This window comes from Bubalus kerabau, chromosome 4 (genome assembly GCF_029407905.1).
Source record: "Bubalus kerabau isolate K-KA32 ecotype Philippines breed swamp buffalo chromosome 4, PCC_UOA_SB_1v2, whole genome shotgun sequence".
In the NCBI taxonomy this organism is placed as follows: Eukaryota; Metazoa; Chordata; class Mammalia; order Artiodactyla; family Bovidae; genus Bubalus; species Bubalus kerabau.
In genome coordinates this window covers 134080580-134100010 of record NC_073627.1, presented here as the reverse complement: position 1 = coordinate 134100010, position 19431 = coordinate 134080580, and positions in this window count along the sequence as shown.

Here is a 19431-nt window from a genome sequence, read left to right as displayed (position 1 = left end):
TTTACTCACCATCCCTAGATGTGGACCCACCTTAGTAGCTCAGGAGTGCTGCCTGAGTGTCACGTCACCAGCATCAGGATGAACAGAGAAAGAAGGAACCTTTCAAGAAGTTCCACACAACACATCAATTTCCAACCATTTGGCCAAAACTTAGTCGCATCACTGCACCTGGCTGCCAGGAGGCTAAAGACTGCAGTCTTTGTGTTTTCTAGCTTTCTTCCTAGAAACGTGTGTAGCTAAAAACCAGACTCCTGTTATTTGTGTTGTTGTTCAGTCACTCAGTTGTGTCAAACTCTTTGCAACCCCATGGACTATACAACATGCCAGGCTTCCCTGTCCTTCACTATCTCCTGGAGTTTGCTCAAACTCATGTCCATTGAGTTGGTGATCCCATCCAACCATTTCATCCTCTGTTGCTCCTTCTCCTCTTGCCCTCAATCTTTCCCAGCATCAAAGTTTTTCCCAATGAATTGGCTCTTCACATCAGGCGGCCAAAGCATCTGAACTTCAGCTTCAGCACCAGTCCTTCCAATGAATATTCAGGGTTGATTTCCTTTAGGATTGACTAGTTTGATCTCCTTGCTGCCCAATGGACTCTCAGGAGTCTTCTCCAGCACCACAGTTCAAAAGTATCAGTTCCTCGGTGCTCAGCCTTCTTTATGATCCAGCTCTCACACCTGTACATGACTACTGGAAAAACCATAGTTTTGACTAGACAGACCTTTGTCAGCAAAGTGATGCCTTTGTTTTTTATTATGCCATCAAGGTTTGTCATAATTTTCTTCCAAGGAGCATCTTTTAATTTCATGGTTGCAGTCACCATCAGCACTGATTTTAGAGCCCAAGAAAATAAAGTCTGTTACTGTTTCCATTGTTTCCCTATCTATTTGCCATGAAATGATGGGACTGGATGCCATGAACTTAGTTTTTTGAATGTTGATTTTTAAGCCAGATTTTAAACTCTCCTTTTTCATCTTCATCAAGAGGCTCTCTAGTTCCTCTTTGTTTTCTGTTATTTGTGAGTGAAGATTAAATATTTGGCAAATAAAATGGCAGACTCAGCCATACCCAGTGACCAGGAAGTGAGAAAAATACTTTAACCTGGTACAGAAAAGATGCTTAAAAATTGTACATTGGTATGAACTGAAATGAATTGTTAAGAGAAATAAATGGATATGGCCAATGGTCCCCAAAGAGATGACTTATAGGTGTGAAATTCAAGGCCAGTATCTTGAGGCATGAAGAAGTAATCCATTCAAAGATGAAACTAACTGCAAACTATCCATTTAAGGTCTGCATTGTTTTGGATTCTGTCATCATGGGCTTTACATGGAAATACTGGGTTTCATAACTAGATGAAACCTAGGGGTCTACTCGATATCAGGAATGATATCTTTAACAATCTTGGCTGGGATTTTCATCATCTTGGAAAATACCTATTATAAATTGCCCCCTCTTTTCTTGGCGATTAAGCTTGAGTGTAAATGAAGCCTCACACAGGTCACACTTCAACACTGTCAGGACCCTGGAAAATTCCCCAGTCACCACCTCCTGTCTCCTTTGTTCATCACTAGATGGACATCTAGGTGTTCATCAAGGTACCATGAACCAGGGACCTCATCCAGGCTTATCATTAGATGTTAGATGTCCCCAGCATCTAACACAGTGCTGGGTACCCAATAAAAAACTTAGAATGAATAAATGAATCTATTCTTTTAGCTAGCAAGTGAATTCTTTGAGCAAATGAATCCTCAAAAATTCTGTGTTTATCAATATTAGTCCACCGGAGAGGAGCTAACTGATACTCTGTTTTGCAAATAGAATCGAAACTCCTGTTACTCACACTTGGGGTGCCTGCTGACAAACTTCCTTGTCCCCATCGATCTCTGATACCTACCACTTTCAGCAGTCTGTTCCCCTCATACCATGTTGAGTGCAGAGCCTAGAATTTATTCCTGACTCTTTATTTTCCTTGTCCACAAATCCCCTCCAGTTTGAGGCCAAGCACAAGACAATTTTGCACACTTTTCCATCCATATGTGCTTAGTCGCTCAGTCATACAACTTTTCTTCATTTCATTAAAATCAGAATGTTTCTCATTTACATTGCTCTTAGGGGTTACCAAAAGCCCCCTTCCATCTAATATTCCATTAGGTTGTTTCCAAATTCTAGCTCCATTCTACAAGAGATCCTTGGGGAAGATGTTTGTCTCACTCTACATCATGCATCCAGAAGTAACAGAGCTGAGACTCCAGCCCTGGCCATTCGATTCCAGGACCCATGTCTTTCAACGGGGCTATATGGCTCCTCATGCCAGTGGGTGTCCTGGGCACATTGCTCCACAATCTTCCTGTCCTGTCTTGCAGCCCACGCCAGAGAACTATTCTCTCCTTGTTTCCCATGTTCCTATGAGCACACACATAGCTGGCTTTCCCCTTTCTCCCTTCTTGCTTTCTCATCATCACCCACAGTGAATAATGCTCTTGAATATATAGGACCTGACCCACATTGCTTATTGGGTTATAAAATCACAATGGCAACTGCGAAGATGTGGGGTCATCTTCTTCTTTACAAACCTGGAAGGTCACTATGGGAAGCTGTCTTGAGTCAAGTGCTGCAGAAGTAGAGAAGAGGTCTGAGAATCAGGACACTGAAAAATCTAATCCTGGGCCTGCTACCAACCAATTGGACAACCTTAGAAAGTTGTGTCTTCCCCCAGGGTGTCAGTTTCTTAGTCTGCAAATAGGGTGGTTGAGTTTAAAATCCCTAGTCCATCTTTCAATTAAAAGATCCCCTCTGTTGTTGACTTACGCTTCCATTGGCTTCATGCCCCGCCCCCCTCACCAGGGGACACTGCCTAATCAAACTCACTATTCTGCCCAGAATATACTCCACCCTGTCCCTGCATCTCCAAGAATTGAGACGGGCACTCATTTCCCGACTCCATCAACCTGCTTCACAAAACACTTCTCTGGCCAGGCCCTATGAGGTGCCATCACACCCACAGCTCACAAGCCAGCCAGCCCTCTGAGAGGAGGCTCCGAGGTGCACCAGGGTCTCGGGGCTGTACCATTTACAAGTGCTGCCACCTCCTGGACTTCTTTCTCTGGGCACTCCAGCTGGAGAGCCTGTCCAGCTCCACGAGCTCCCTGGAACCAGTGATGCATCATGGTTAAGAGCATTTGCTTGTTATTTACACTATTGTCCCCAGGACCCCATCTATTACCTAGAGCCCTCTTTCTGATGTAATTGAGATTTTTTTTAAAGTTAGATGCATGAGAGTCCCATGTCTAATCACTCACCCTGCATGCCCAGGCTCTAGGCTCCAAGCCAAGGTTCTGCAAAGATAATAAATACCAGGCACTGAAACCAGCCCATCAGGCCCTGGTTCTGAGAGGCTGCAGCTTAGACCTAGCAGGAGGAGACTCTTGTCTCATCCTGGAACTGAGGCTTGGGCAGCTTCCACTATTTACTTCTGCTGGAAACCCACTGAGAGGGAAGCAACAGGGGGTAGCTTCATCCAGTCCACAGCTGCCTCCAGCTCTGCCCTGATTAAATCTGTAACCACCTTCTTACCTAGGGAGGCTCTGACCTAGATATTTATAAGATATGGGTGGTACTAAATAACAATCATAGAAATATTAAAATTTCATCATGTTAGAGATAGAAGGAATGGGAGAGATCATCTGAGTTCACAAAACACAGGTGAAAAATCCCCTAAGAGGTAACTTTTCAAGTGGGGAGGGAGGAGGGTTCACGATGGGGAACACATGTATACCTGTGGCAGATTCATTTTTATATTTGGCAAAACTAATACAGTTATGTAAAGTTTAAAAATAAAATAAAATTAAAAAAAAAAAAGTTCAATCAGCCAGTTATTGGTTAAGCTGGAGTTAGAGCTGGGGTTGTCTGATATAAGCCCAGTTATCTTGCCCATCACTCAATGATAACTCACTTATTTTAAAAAGGCATAGCAGAAGAGCATGACAATTGGCAGGGAAAAAATCCTGGAATCTTAATTTTATCAAGTGATTTGATGCTCACTAAGCTTCTTTTCCACAAATGTAAAATGTGTATGATATGATCTTGCATATAAGCTTGTTGGGTGTCCTAAATAAAATAACAAATATGAAGCACTTAGCACAACATCTTTTACATAGTAAATGCTGACTATCTATGACTATCTCTGTTAGCCTTCATTATTTATTTATACTATTAAAAATTCTGCCCAGCTATTTTGACAACAACAACAGGCCTCAAAATGCCTCAAAAATACTTATCATTTAGAAAAAAAGGACGGGCTTCCATCATTATATGAATATAGGGTAGAAGCTACAAGCATCCACATGTTGCAATTACCAAAAAAGATCACATCTCCTCCCAGGTAACACAAAGCTATAGTACAAACTCAGGTGCCAGTTCTGGCTCAACATTTGTGGATTCAACAACAAAGCTGAAAGTCTGTATTCAATCATTAATTTCCCGAGCAGATTCTGAGAAAGCAAGAAAAGACACCTAGTTAACAAAATATTGCACAGCATTTATTACATGCCAGGTGCTACTCTGCCTTTCTTTGGGACTGGAATGAAAACTGACCTTTTCCAGTCCTGTGGCCACTGCTGAGTTTTCCATATTTGCTGGCATGTTGAGTGCAGCACTTTCACAGCATCATCATTCAGGATTTGAAATAGCTCAACTGGAATTCTGGAGAAGGCGATGGCACCCCACTCCAGTACTCTCAACTGGAAAATCCCATGGACTGAGGAGCCTGGTAGGCTGTAGCCCATGGGGTCATGAAGAATCGGACATGACTGAGCGACTTCCCTTTCACTTTTCACTTTCATGCATTGGAGAAGGAAATCCAACCCACTCCGGTGTTCTTGTCTGGAGAATCCCAGGGACAGGAGAGCCTGGTAAGCTGCCATCTACGGGGTCACACAGAGTCGGACATGACTGAAGTGACTTAGCAGCAGCAGCAACTAAAATTCCATCATCTCCACTAGCTTTGTTCGTAGTGATGCTTCCTAAAGCCCATTTGACTTCACTTTCCAGGATGTCTGGCTCTAGGTGAGTGACCACACCATAGTGATTATCTGGGTCATGAAGATCTTTTTTGTACAGTACTCCTGTGTATTCTTGCCACCTCTTCTTAATATCTTCTGCTTCTGTTAGGTCCATACTATTTCTGTTCTTTATCGAGCCCATCTTTGCATGAAATGTTCCCTTGGTATCTCTAATTTTCTTGAAGAGATCTCTAGTCTTTCCCATTCTATTGTTTTCCTCTATTTCTTCACACTGATCACTGAGAAAGGCTTTCTTATCTCTCCTTGCTATTCTTTGGAACTCTGCATTCAAATGAGTATATCTTTCCTTTTCTCCTTTGCTTTTCATTTCTCTTCTTTTCACAGCTTCTCTGTTTCACAGTTCCTCTGTCTTTTCACAGACAACCATTTTGTTTTTTGCATTTCTTTTTCTTGGGGATGGTCTTGATCACTGCCTCCTGTACAATGTCACGAACCTCCATCCATACTTCGTCAGGCACTTTGTTCATCAGATTGAATCCCTTAAATCTATTTGTCACTTCCACTGTATAATCATAAGGGATTTGATTTAGGTCATACCTGAATGGTCTAGTGGTTTTCCCTACTTTCTTCAATTTAAGTCTGAATTTGGCAATAAGGAGTTCATGATCTGAACCACAGTCAGCTCCCAGTATTATGTTTGCTGACTGTATAGAGCTTCTCCATCTTTGGCTGCATAGAATATAATCAATCCAATTTCGGTGTTGACCATCTGGTGATGCCCATGTGTAGAGTCTTCTCTTGTGTTGTTGGAAGAGGGTGTTTGCTATGACCAGTGCATTCTCTTGGCAAAACTCTATTAGCCTTTTCCCTGCTTCATTCTGTACTCCAAGGCCAAATTTGCCTGTTACTCCAGGTGTTTCTTGACTTCCTACTTTTCCATTCCAGTCCCCTATAATGAAAAGGATATCTTCTTTGGGTGTTAGTTCTAAAAGGTCTTGTAGGTCTTTATAGAACCGTTCAACAACTTCAGCTTCTTCAGCATTACTGGTCTGGGCATAGACTTGGATTACAGTGATATTGAATGATTTGCCTTGGAAACAAATAGAGATCATTCTGTCGTTTTTGAGATTGCATCCAAGTACTGCATTTTGGACTCTTTTGTTGACTATGATGGCTACTCCATTTCTTCTAAGGGATTCTTGCCTAGAGTAGTAGATAAAATGGTCATCTGAGTTAAATTCACCCATTCCAGTCCATTTTAGTTTGCTGATTCCTAAAATGTTGACAGGAGAAGGAAATGGCAACCCACTCGTGTTCTTGTCTAGAGAATCCCAGGGAAGGGGGAGCCTGGTGGGCTGCTGTCTATGGGGTCGCACAGAGTCGAACATGACTGAAGCAACTTAGCAGCAGCAGCAGATACGCAGATGACACCACCCTTATGGCAGAAAGTGAAGAAGAACTGAAGAGCCTCTTGATGAAAGTAAAAGAGGAGAGTGAAAAAGTTGGCTTAAAACTCAACATTCAGAAAATTAAGATCATGGCATCTGGTCCCATTACTTCATGGCAAATAGATGTGGCAACAGTGGCAGACTTTAGTTTTGGGGGCCTCAGAATCACTGCAGATGGTGACTGCAGTCATGAAATTAAATGATGCTTACTCCTTGGAAGGAAAGTTATGACAAATTTAGATAGCATATTAAAAAGAAGAGACACTACTTTGCCAACAAAGGTCCATTTAGTCAAAGCTATGGTTTTTCCAGTAGTCATGTATGGATGTGAGAGTCAGACTATAAAGAAAGCTGAGTGCTGAAGAATTGATGCTTTTGAACCGTGGTGTTGGAGAAGTGTCTTAAGAGTGCCTTGGACAGCAAGGAGATCAAACCAGTCAATCCTAAAGGAAATCATTGGAAGGACTGATATGAAGCTGAAACTCCAATATTTTGGCCACTTGATGGGAAGAGCTGACTCATTGGAAAAGACCCTGATGATGGGAAAGATTGAAGGCAGGAGGAGAAAGGGATGACAGAGGATGAGATGGTTGGATAGCATCACCGACTCAATGGACATGAGCTTGAATAAACTCCAGGAGTTGGTGATGGACAGGGAGGTCTGGCATGCTGCAGTCCATGGGATGGCAAAGAGTCGGACACAACTGAGCGACTGAACTGAACTGAGGCACTACTTTAAATGTTTTACAAAAATTAAAGGAATTAACCAAACTGAAATCAATGAGAAAATTAAAGCAATAAGAAGAGATTGTCCATGATATCTACACATGCACCAGCACACGCCCACTCTGCCTTCTTTCCTGTCACTGTACATAGGCCATCTGTGCTTTCGACTAAGGCTGTTCCTTCCCTTGTGCACTGGATCCCATCCCCTCTTACGTTTCCATAGCCATTCAAGCCTCCCCTCTCTCCTTTATTTCATTGGATCATACTAGATCATTCAAAGAAGCATAAATTTATGCTATTTTTTCTCCTATTCAAAAACAAAACAAACAAGAAGTACTAACAGTGTTTCCCTGGTGGTACAGTGGATAAGAATCTTCCTGCCAAAGCAGGGACCCAGGTTCCATCCCTGGTCCAGGAAGATTCCATATGTCACGCAGAGCATCTAAGTCCATGCCACATCCACTGAGCCTGTGCTCTACAGACTGAGAGCCACAACTACTGAAGCCTATATGCCTCAACAAGAGAAGCCACTGCAAGGAGAAGCCTGCCCACTGCTATGAACAATAGCCCCCACATGACGCAACTAGCGAAATCTCATGGGCAGCAATTAAGACCCAGGACAGCCATAACTCAACAAATAAATAACTAGAAACAAAGAAAGACAGAAGCACAAATGAATCTCTCTACTCCACTTACCTCCAACTTTTGCTTCCTTTCCCTCCTCTGAGCAAAATTCTCTGAAAGAGTTCCCTGTATTCACTGCCCCCAGTTTCCCTTCTCAATGCACTCCAAACAGTTTTCACTCCCAGTGTTCCACCAAAACTGCTTGTCAGGGTCACCATGGATCTCTTAACTGCAAGGTCAATCTCAGTCTAAATCTTATTGGATCTATAAGCAATAGTTGAAACAACAGACCACTCTAATTGGAACTCTTCCTTCTTCCTGGTTTCAGGGAACCACAGGTACCTGGTTTTCCTTATATCTCTCTGACTGCTCCTCTTCAGACTGTTTGCTGATTTTTCATCATCACTTCAGATGCTAAATGTTGATGATCTGAATCAATTCCATGGCTTAAGCATCACTAATAAACTAGTGCTTCCAAATCCAAATGTCCATCAATGACCTCTCTCTGACCTCCAGATTCATCTAATAGCCTTAAATATCTACCTCTAACATGTTCAGAAAGTGAAGAGGAACTAAAAAGCCCCTTGATGAAAGTGAAAGAGGAGAGTGAAAAAGTTGGCTTAAAGCTCAACATTCAGAAAACGAAGATCATGGCATTTGGTCCCATCACTTCGTGGGAAATAGATGGGGAAACAGTGGAAACAGTGGCAGACTTTATTTTTCGGGGCTCCAAAATCACTGCAGATGGTGACTGCGGCCATGAAATTAAAAGATGTTTACTCCTTGGAAGGAAAGTCATGACCATCCTAGATAGCATATTGAAAAACAGAGATATTACTTTGCCAACAAAGGTCCATCTAGTCAAGGCTATGGTTTTTCCAATAGTCATGTATGGATGCAAGAATTGGACTGCGAAGAAAGCTGAGCATGGAAGAATTGATGTTTTTGAACCGTGGTGTTGGAGAAGACTCTTGAGAGTCCCTTGGACTGCAAGGAGATCCAACCAGTCCATTCTGAAGGAGATCAGCCTTGGGATTTCTTTGGAAGGAATGATGCTAAAGCTGAAACTCCAGTACTTTGGCCACCTCATGCGAAGAGTTGACTCATTGGAAAAGACTCTGATGCCAGGAGGCATTGGGGGCAGGAGGAGAAGGGGCTGACAGAGGATGAGATGGCTGGATGGCATCAGTGACTCTATGGACGTGAGTCTGAGTGAACTCCGGGAGTTGGTGATATACAGGAAGGCCTAGCATGCTGGGATTCATGGGGTCACAAAGAGTTGGACATGACTGAGCAACTGAACTGAACTGAACATGTTCAAAAATTAAATTTCTAAAATTTGTTCTCTCCTAAGCCACATATGATCTATCAGCTGACTTTGCTAGCTCTAACTTCATTTAGTTTATTTTCATCTAACTCAAAGTCAAAATATTTCACTATGGTACACATAGTTCCACAAGAAAAGCTGTTTAAACTAATAAGTAAATTGAACAAGGGTGCCATATCAAGATCAAAGTAGTTTGAAAGTCAATTGTTTTTCTATATGTCAGCAATGAACAATTAAAACATAATTTTAATACTATTTACAATAGCATCAAAAACTATGGGCTGCATAGGAGTAAGTGTAATAAAATATATACACTGAAAACAGCATTTGTGAGAAGAAGTAAAAGTGAAAGTGAACTCACTTAGTCGTGACTGACTCTTTGCTACCCTATGGACTATAGCCTACCAGGCTCCTCCATCCATGGGATTTTCCAGGCAAGAGTACTGGAGTGGATTGCCATTTCCTTCTCTAGGGGATCTTCCCAACCCAGGGATTGAACCCAGGTCTCCTGCATTGCAGGCAGACGCTTTACCTTCTGAGCCACCATGGCGCTAAAGGTGATTTAAATAAATGAAGAGGTATACTATATTCATGGTTTGGGAAACTTGGTATTGTTAATTCTCTCCTAAATGGAGCTATATAATCACTGCAACTTCAGTTAAAAGCTGAGAAACATTTTTGATAGAAATTAACAAGTTTCAAAGAACCTAGAATAGTAAAACAACTTTAGAAAGAATAAATAAAGTTGAAAGATTTAAACTACTGTATTTCAAGACTTGCTATAAAGCAACAATAATCAGGACAATGTGGTATTGGTGGAAAAATTGGTATCAGATGATATTGGAAGAATAAACAGTATCCCCAATATTCTAACCATTAATGGTGCATGTCGGGAAAGTTATGTGGGTTCAGTTACCTCTCAGTCAAACACACTCCTTATAGATGTAATGTACTAGGATCTGTCAAATTTGGAAGGTTCCTGCCTCCACCCCAGCACACTATAGCACAGAACTTTGATTCTGTGCTTTGATTCTGTTAGGGTCATCACGCAATGTTTTAGGACTTTGGGATACAAAGACTAGTCAAAGTGGTTTTATTGTTCTTTCATTTGCATTAAAAACAAACAAAAAAAGATAATATCCACACTGCTCCTGGGGCTTCCCAGGTGGCGTTAGTGGTGAAGAACCTGCCTGCCGAAGCAGTACATGTAGAAGATGTCAGTTCAATCCCTGGGTTGGGACGATCCCCCCGAGAAGGGAATGGCAACCCACTCCAGCAAGCATTCTTGCCTGGAGAATCCCCTGGACAGAGGATCCTGGTGGGCTACAGTCCATGGGGTTGGCAAAGAGTCAGACACTACTGAAGTGACTTAGCACACACACACACACACTGCTCCTAGCCCTTGATGGCATTGACATTAGAGTAGTCCCCCGTTTTCTATGATTTTGCTTTCCATGGTTTCATTTACCATGATCAACCATGGTCCAGAAATGCTAAATGGAAAATTCCAGAAATAAACAGTTCATAAGTTTTAAATTGTGCACTGTTTTGAGTAGCATGATGAAATCTCTTGCTATCCCATTTTGTCTTGCCAAGGACCTGAATCATCCCTTTGTCTGGCATATCCTGCCTCTTAGACATGTAGTAGCCTTATTTTACTTAATAACGGCCTCAAAGTGCAAGAACAGAGAGGTTGGCAACATGGATATGCCAAAGAGAAGCTGTAAATTGCTTTCTTTAAAGTGAAAAGTTGAACTTTATAAACTTAATAAGGAAAGAAAAAAATCATATACTGAGCTTGCTAAGATCTAAGGTAAGAATGAATCTTCTATCCATAAAATAGTGAAGACGGAAAAAGAAATTCATGCTAGCTTGCTGTCACACCAAAAACTGCAGAAGTTACTGCCACAGTGCATGATAAGTGCTTAGTTACAATAGAAAAGGCATTATATTTGTATGATAAGATATTTTGGAACTGAATCACTTTGCTATACAGCAGAAATTAACATTACAAATCAACAATGCTGTGCTGTGCTGTCCTTAGTTCTCAGTTGTGTCCAACTCTTTGCGACCCTATGGACTGAAGCCCGCCAGGCTCCTCTGTCCACGGGGATTCACCAGGCAAGAATACTGGAGTGGGTTGCCATGTCTGCCTCCAGGGATCTTCCCAACACAGGGATCAAACCCAGGTCTCCCACACTGCAGGCAAATTCTTGATCATCTGAGCCACCAGGGAAGCCCAAGAATACTGGAGTGGGTAGCCTATCCCTTCTCCAGGGGATCTTCCTGACCCAGGAATTGAACTGGGGTCTCATGCATTCTTTACCAGCTAAGCTATCAGGAAAGCCCAAATCAACCATACTTCAATTAAAAAAATTAATTTAACAAAAGATATTTTGAGAAAGAGAGAGAAGAGACCACATTAACTTTTATTATTATAAGCATATTATTATAATTGTTCTATTTTGTTATTAGTTATTGTTGTTAATCTCTTATTATGCCTAATTTATAAATTAAACTTTATCATAGGTAGGTTTGTATAAGAAATATAGTACATATAAGGTTTGGTACTACCCATGTTTTCAGCCATTTGCTGGGGGTCTTGGAATGCATCCCCCTGAGATAAGGGGGGTGGGTTACTGCTGTACTTTTCAAATCATGTCATCTGGAGTCGAAGCATTTTTAAAAAATCAAAACTTATTCACACTTCAAAACCAAGTTCCCTTGGCATGAAAGGTAAACAGTTTCAAAGGGGAGGGATGTTTGGAGTCCCACTCTTATCTCCTCTGGATAAAAGTCAAGGGCAAAAGGTAATGACAACCACTAACTCTGTTACCCTGTTTAAGGCACAAAATGGTCTCTATTCTCCAATTAGAAAAAAAAAAAAAAAACACTAAAAAGGAAGTAAGAATAATCTGGGCAGAGAAGAACTTCTCTCAGGAATTTTGCAAACCTTGCACATTCTTTCTTCTCCTTCGTTTATACATAAATTTGTTTGAATGATGGAGACTTTGTGTCTGGGAAATTCCTGAGATCATTGAAAAAGTAACAAACTATGCCTGTCTCAGATATGGAAAATTCTTCCAAGCGTTTTCTCAATCATTAAAATTTACTGCCAGTTGTGAGTTGCCTTTTAATTAACTTGACTGTTTTGTTCTTCACTGGGAGATCAGCCCTGGGATTTCTTTGGAAGGAATGATGGTAAAGCTGAAACTCCAGTACTTTGTCCATCTCATGCAAAGAGTTGACTCATTGGAAAAGACTCTGATGCTGGGAGGGATTGGGGGCAGGAGGAGAAGGGGACGACAGAGGATGAGATGGCTGGATGGCATCACTGACTCGATGGATGTGAGTCTGGGTGAACTCCAGGAATTGATGATGGACAGGGAGGCCTGGTGTGCTGCGATTCATGGGGTCACAAAGAGTCAGATACAACTGAGCGACTGAACCGAATTGGCCCTTTTCAGATACAGTAAGGTTGGAAACATTTGAGAAACTGTATCTGTGGTGAGGGACTGTCCCATCAGTGTACATACTACATGGATTTGGAGAGAGGCTCTGGGCTCTGAGCTCGGATGTATTCATCAAGTACTCTTCAGAGTTGACAGAGGGGTAAGTGGCATGATACGGCCCAAAATTCAAAATGTGCAGTTACCTTTGGCCCTTGTGACAAACATGCAGTGTGCTACAAAAACACAATACAATTTAAATAAAATCTCTGTATCAGTGCTAGGGAAAACATATATGTGTATATATATATATATATTTGGGGATTGGCTCCATGGATCTTAATGAGAACAATTTGAGTAAAAAGAGACAGTAAATAAACAATTATTTCTATCATTCCTATGAGGAAAAAAATAGGTGTGTGTGTGTATGTGAAATGAAATATTTTCTGCTATACAAGTAAACAAGTTATGTTACAGACATCAGAGATTCCAAATGCAAATTTCGGAGCCCAGGTAAAACACCAGCCATCCAGCAGTCATCAGCGACTTCCTCCCCAGGATAAGCTGAGAAGCATAGAGTATTCGAGAAAGCACAAGAGGCAGCCACCCTTTACAGTAAATGAGGAATCAAGGATGAGAACAATCAAAAAGTAGGATTTGGCCCCAAATATAGCTGAGATGCGTGGGCTTCCTGGGTGGCACTAGTGGTAAAGGACCCGCCTGCCAATGCAGGAGACGTAAGAGACACAGGCTCCATCCTGGGCTGGGAAGATCCCCTGTAGGAGGAAATGGCAATCCACTCCAGTATTCTTGCCTGGAAAAGAAGCACAACTGAAATGCATATGAAAGAAATTATTTCAGTAAGTCTGGATGCTTGCATCTTCCCATACATAAGAAGAACGCTAAATCCCTTAATGTGAGAGATGTGGTTTTCCTTAATTAACAGTAATCTTTTAATATGCAGATTACCTGCTCCTTGCTGTAAACTTCTATATAGCCTGGCTCCTTCCCCCGCTCCATCTCCTCGGAAACAGTTCTCTCGGGGTCACCTGAAATGCTGTCTCCTGGGCTTGAAATCCTCATGATTCCCATGGAATAAGACTAACTCTCAACTTTCCATTTTAGTTTCAGTTGAAAAAAAAAAATTTATATATATATATATATACACACACACATTAATTACGGGGACTTCCCTAGTGATCCAGTGGTTAAGACTCCATGCTTCCAATGCAGGGGGCTCGGGTTCAATCCCTGGTCAGTGAACGAGATCCCGCCTGGTACAACTAAGAGTTCACCTGCTCCAACTAAAGATTCTGCCTGCCACAACAAAGATCAAAGATCCCCACAGGCTGCAACCAAGACCTGGCTCAGCCAAACAAACAAACCCACTCCAGTATTCTTGTCTGGAGAATCCCGTGGACAGAGGAGCCTGCCAGGCTACAGTCCATGTATATATAACACACATACACACATATGGATATGTTACATAGTGTCAGTGCTCTTCATGCCCATAAACAGAGGTTTTTTGGTTTTGGGTTTTTTTTTTTAAGCTCTCCCTTAACAAAATGAAGCAGCATTAGTACAGTTTGAGGTCAGGACAACATTTCATGTCTTGCATGCTTTTCTGTAAAACCTTACAGAGCACCGGACAAGTAAATGCTTAGTAAGTATGCATAAATGTATCCATTCATATTTATGACTACTCATGTTGTTAAACTTCCAGCTTTAGCTGCCTAATGTTCATAGCTTGAGAGACTCCACCCATTCATGGGTAATGCTTGGGCATATATTTTCTTCTAATGATCTGTTATTTAAGATAAACTGTTAATTAAGATCTTTGGCCCTGATCAGAGATATCCGGACTTCCTCGAGTGATGTGTAGAAACACGGACACCTCAACACCTGCAGGGAACACAAGGAGCCGTCATGGGTTAAAGGCCCATAACAAAGCAAAACTCTTCCTTAGTCAAAAACTGACCTTGGAAAGAAAAGTAACCTTGCAAATAAAAAGTCACAACCTTATACATTTTTAACAGTCTTGCTGGTGAATGTGTCCTTCAAATGTTACCAAGGTTTCTCAACTTGCAGCTAGAAATAAAGTCACCAAAAAATCAATAACTTGGAGTTTTCACTCTTCTAGTCCTACAGGAAGTTCAAAGATCTCACCCTCATCACACATATCTTGAAGAATTTCTAGGCCCTAAATGGAGATTTTCCTTTACTCAAGACCTGTGTGTGTATGGGGTGGGACTGGAGGGGTAGGTGCAGTCAACCAAAAGTGTCCACCATGTTCCTTCTCTTCAAGGGACAAAACCTCTCAGAAAACCACTGAAGAGACTCATCACCACTGCAGTGGAGAACTCCCCTGTTGTTGACTTCACGCTTTGCTTTGTCCCTGCTTTCTCCCACACTGCCCTCAAAAATCTTCCAAAAATAGCATTCTGCTTCTTGCCCTAGCCCTTCTCTTCTTAGGAGCCTTCTGTTAATATTTCCAACAAGTGGCACAGAAATGGCATGAAGTTATCTATTCCTTTCCCTCTCTCCTCTCACAAAAAGATCAAAACTCTTCTCCCTCAGACAAAACAAATTTCTATGGGTAACTTGGACCAGAGAGGGACAGTAAGTCACTTTGCTCATAACAGTGGCCTTCCCAAGGTACAATGGGACAGTCACTTGTGAAACCCACGATCACAGGTGGTGACACCCAGGTAGAACTATAACAGTCCCAACCTCAGGAGCCTGGCCTCCCCAGGGGTGACTGCCTGGAGAAAGAAAACAAGAAGAGTGACTAGTTACTATACCTCTAACAACAAAAGTCTTGTCTTGTGGGCGTTGTTGAGAACATAAAGGAAGCAACCTAGCCTCTTGGACGGGATGCCTTTTTCTCTTGTGGTGATTACCCCCGCCACTTGTGACTCAGGAGATGGACCAGGCTTCTTCCTTCATTTCATCTCTCAAACTCTCCATCTCAGCTCCTCGAGTGTCTATAATCCAATCTGCTACCCCAGTCCCTCCCCACCTCCATCTTACTCGCAGCCCTCCCTCCTTCCCTGGCTTTGAAGATCCAGTTTGCTTCCCATATCCTGTCAAAGGTGCTCCCTTCCAGGCTTTTCCACTTTCTTCTATCACCTTCATGGATCTTTTCCACTCTCTCTGGCGGGAACGCCTTCATTTCACTCCATCTCTTTGGTTGCACAGTATGGTTGGGCCTTTTCTACTAGAGACACTCAATAAATCCAAAATGCTTCAAATAAATGCCAGATACTAAGTCCTCTTTACAGCTAGCATCCCTTTATAAGGCTGAACCTCTGGACAGAAAAATGTGTTTGCCCCTCCCCCTCACCCTTTCTCACACCTGCCACCTGTTTCATCATTACAGATTCTATTAGATTTTGGTATCTTAGGGGTTATCCAGCTTGAGGATTAATGTACAAATTGAGAGAATGACTGTAAAAAAAAAAACCTTTGGCCAGGATTCCAGCTTCTGCTCAGGAAGCTGTGGTATAATTAAATGCCGCTCTAGTGGGAAAGATGTGTTCCTGAGCACCCATGCGCATGCACACACATCCACGCCCCGCAAAGCCTAGTGCTGGCAGAGGCTCGTGCCTCTCCAAGCTGGACTGAGCTCCCAAGCGGGAGAGGACCATCCTTCATTCCTGACACTGCAGTCCATTAATGTCTGCTCACGCTGAGACAGGACAGAGAGGCTGTAAAAAGGCGTTCTCCTCAGAGTTCTGATGAGGGAGCCTTTCTCCTGTCTTGAAGCTTTGGATCACACAATCTGCAGAAGGAAAGAAACAGTTTTTAAAATGGTAGCCAAGATATGTTTCATCTGATATACATTCCAACCCTGAGCTTTTCATTCAGAAATCTGGGCTCTAGCTGGCAACTTCTTCAGGGCCACGCTGCTAATTCCTAACAGTTACCCCAAAAGAGACTCAGAACCTAATGCCAAGGTGCCCACAATCCCTGTCCAGAGCTCTAAGAAAGCACATGCCTGGGACAGGTCACTCTCAAGCTAGTGATTAACTCTCCATCTTTCCACCTTAGCTGTTTAGGAACTGGGGGAGGCTGGCTACTGACCTGTATAGGAACAGGTCTATTCAAGCTAATCTGATTTATGAAAACCACATGGAAGAAGAAAAAAGATAAGGGCTTTGGGAAGGGCTATTTGTGTTACAAAAGGACTGTCTGTAAAATGATATACTGTGGAATTCCCTTATGCAACAAACACTTATATTACATTAAAATATGAATCTATTTACCAAAATTTCAAAATTTCTACAACTTTTCAAGAACATGTTATTATGGGGGGAAGTACAGAGCTGCCTAAATAATGTCCAAATGGCATCCCTGGGGTAAGTTAAATTGTAGAACCAAAGTGAATTTTCATCCATATTGGTAAAAACGTGCTCCACAACATATTCAAAGAATATTAACCCAATGTGAGGGGCTTCCCCGGTGGCTCAGGTGGTAAAGAATCTCCCTGCAATGCAAGAGATTTGGGTTCAATCCCTGGGTCAGATACCCTGGAGAAGGGAATGGCTACCCACCTCAGTATTCTTGTCTGGAGAATTCCATGGACAGAGGAGCCTGGCAGGCTACAGTCCATGGGGTCTCAAAGAATTGGACATGACTGAGCAACTAACCGCCCCCTACCCCCGACCCACACACATACATACACATACACTGTCATTTGAATGACAGTTCAAACCCTGTATGAACTGATAGATTCTTATTTTAAAAAATCAGAAATTACACTCGTAAATAAGTCAAATAAACTCCAGGGTTATTCCCTCCCTTTGTAGCCAGAAGGCATGTACTCCAAGAAGTAGGTATGAGACAAGCTTGAGTCCCACTTATGGAGGCAGGAGTGTGGTCCCAGCACCCAAAGTGGAATGTTCATTCCCAACTGAATTGTATTCCCGTCCCTCTCTCTCACCCCATGGGGGACACACTTTGTCAAAACAAGACATGGCAGCCAAGAAGCCATGTCTCTCCAGGACAAGATGAGACATGCATGCATGCATGCTCAGTCACTCATTCGTGTCCGACTCTTGGCGACCTTTGGACTGCAGCCTGCCAGGCTCCTCTGTCCATGGGATTTCCCAGGCAAAGATGCTAGAGTAGGCAAGGATGCTGGAGTAGGATGCCATTTCCTTCTCCAGGGGATCTTCCCCATCCAGGGATCGAACCTGAGTCTCCTGCATTGGCAGGCAGATCTTTTTACCACTGAGCCACCGGGGAAGCCCAAAGATGAGACAGATAGTATCAGAAGCTCCTGTGTCCAGCCTACCCATTTCCTGCCCCTGAACTGAGCATGGACAGGAGGTGGCAGGGTCAGCAGAGAGCCTTCCTCTCTCTTGAAGCCCAAGGTCATGGATGGAGCCTGAGGCAGACACCTGAGTGTGCAACTCACCTTCTCATTCTGTTGTCACCTCTTGTGTCCATGGCAGCCCCTCTTCTCCCTGCCATCTTTACAGGACCCACAGGACAAGACCCACCTAAAGATTTCTTGGTTTTTGGTGTGAGGATGATGGTATACGCACAGCCAGGCATCTCCCTGCTCACTCCTAGTAGGGCATGGACTTTAATTGTGGTTTTTCCCAACTTTTTTTTCTGCTGGTGCAGCGGCTTCTTTGCAGTCTCAGGCCAGAAGAAATCTTTTCATTATGGCTCACAGCTGTGATCCTCGGGTTAAAAGAAATTACTCATGAAAGGGCAGCCTGGGGTAGAAAGCAGTAGCATCAGAAGAAACCCAGGCTTCCAAGGGAGAGGGAACTTCAAGGATTTATTGACATGAGGAAGATCACAGCCCTGGCTTCAGGCCCGGCTGCTGACATTTGAGATAGATTTAGGCACTGCAGTTTGGCTTGGAATTATTTTTTAACTCGAGCTAAGAGTTCGGAATGAGGTGTTCTGATCTGCTCATGATGGTTGTGCCGAGGCCCAAGCAAAATTAAAGAGAGAAGAACAATGAGAACCATTTCCTCTCCTCTCTTCCTCTCCTTTCTTCTGCATTTGAATTCCCTCCTGTAACTTGGCTCCCTCTACCTCTGTTCCTTGCTCCTCTAATCTTACCTCCTCCTGCCTCTCACAAGTTACCTAGGATGGCCCGAAGAGAGGAGCAGAGCAGAGCTACCCATGGCTGGAAGACCAAAGTAACAAGTGTCTGTGCTCAGCCCTGGCTTACCTGTCAGCCCCCATCACCCTGCCCAGCACCCAGCACAGGCAGGGAAAGCCTGGGCCAGAGAGACTAAAGGACTCAGAATGTCTCCTTTGTATGGTATTTCTTACAGAAATCAACCCTGAATATTCATTGGAAGGAGTGATGCTAAAGCTGAAGCTCCACTACTTTGGCCACCTTATGGGAAAAGCCAACTATTGGAAAAGCCCCTGATGGTGGGAAAGATTGAAGGCAAAAGGATAAGGGGGCAGTCGAGGATAAGATGGTTAGACAGCATCAGCGAATTAACATCCATGAGTCTGAGAAAACTCCAGGAGATAGTGAAGGACTGGGAAGCCTGGGGTGCTTCAATCCATGGGGATCCCAAAGAGTCAGGCATGACTTAGAAACTGAACAACCTGTGTGGGAAAATAACCTAAAAAGAGTGGCTACATGTATATCACTGAATCACTTTGCTGAACACCTGAAACTAATACAACATTGTAAATCAACTATACTCCAATGAAAAATCACTTTTTAAAAGAAGCAATTCATTGCATACAGGATATAGCTTCTGGATATATTGGGTTGGCCTAAAAGTTGGTTTGGGTTTTTCTGTTCATCTTACAGAAAAAACTCGAATGAACTTTGAGGCCAACCCAACAAT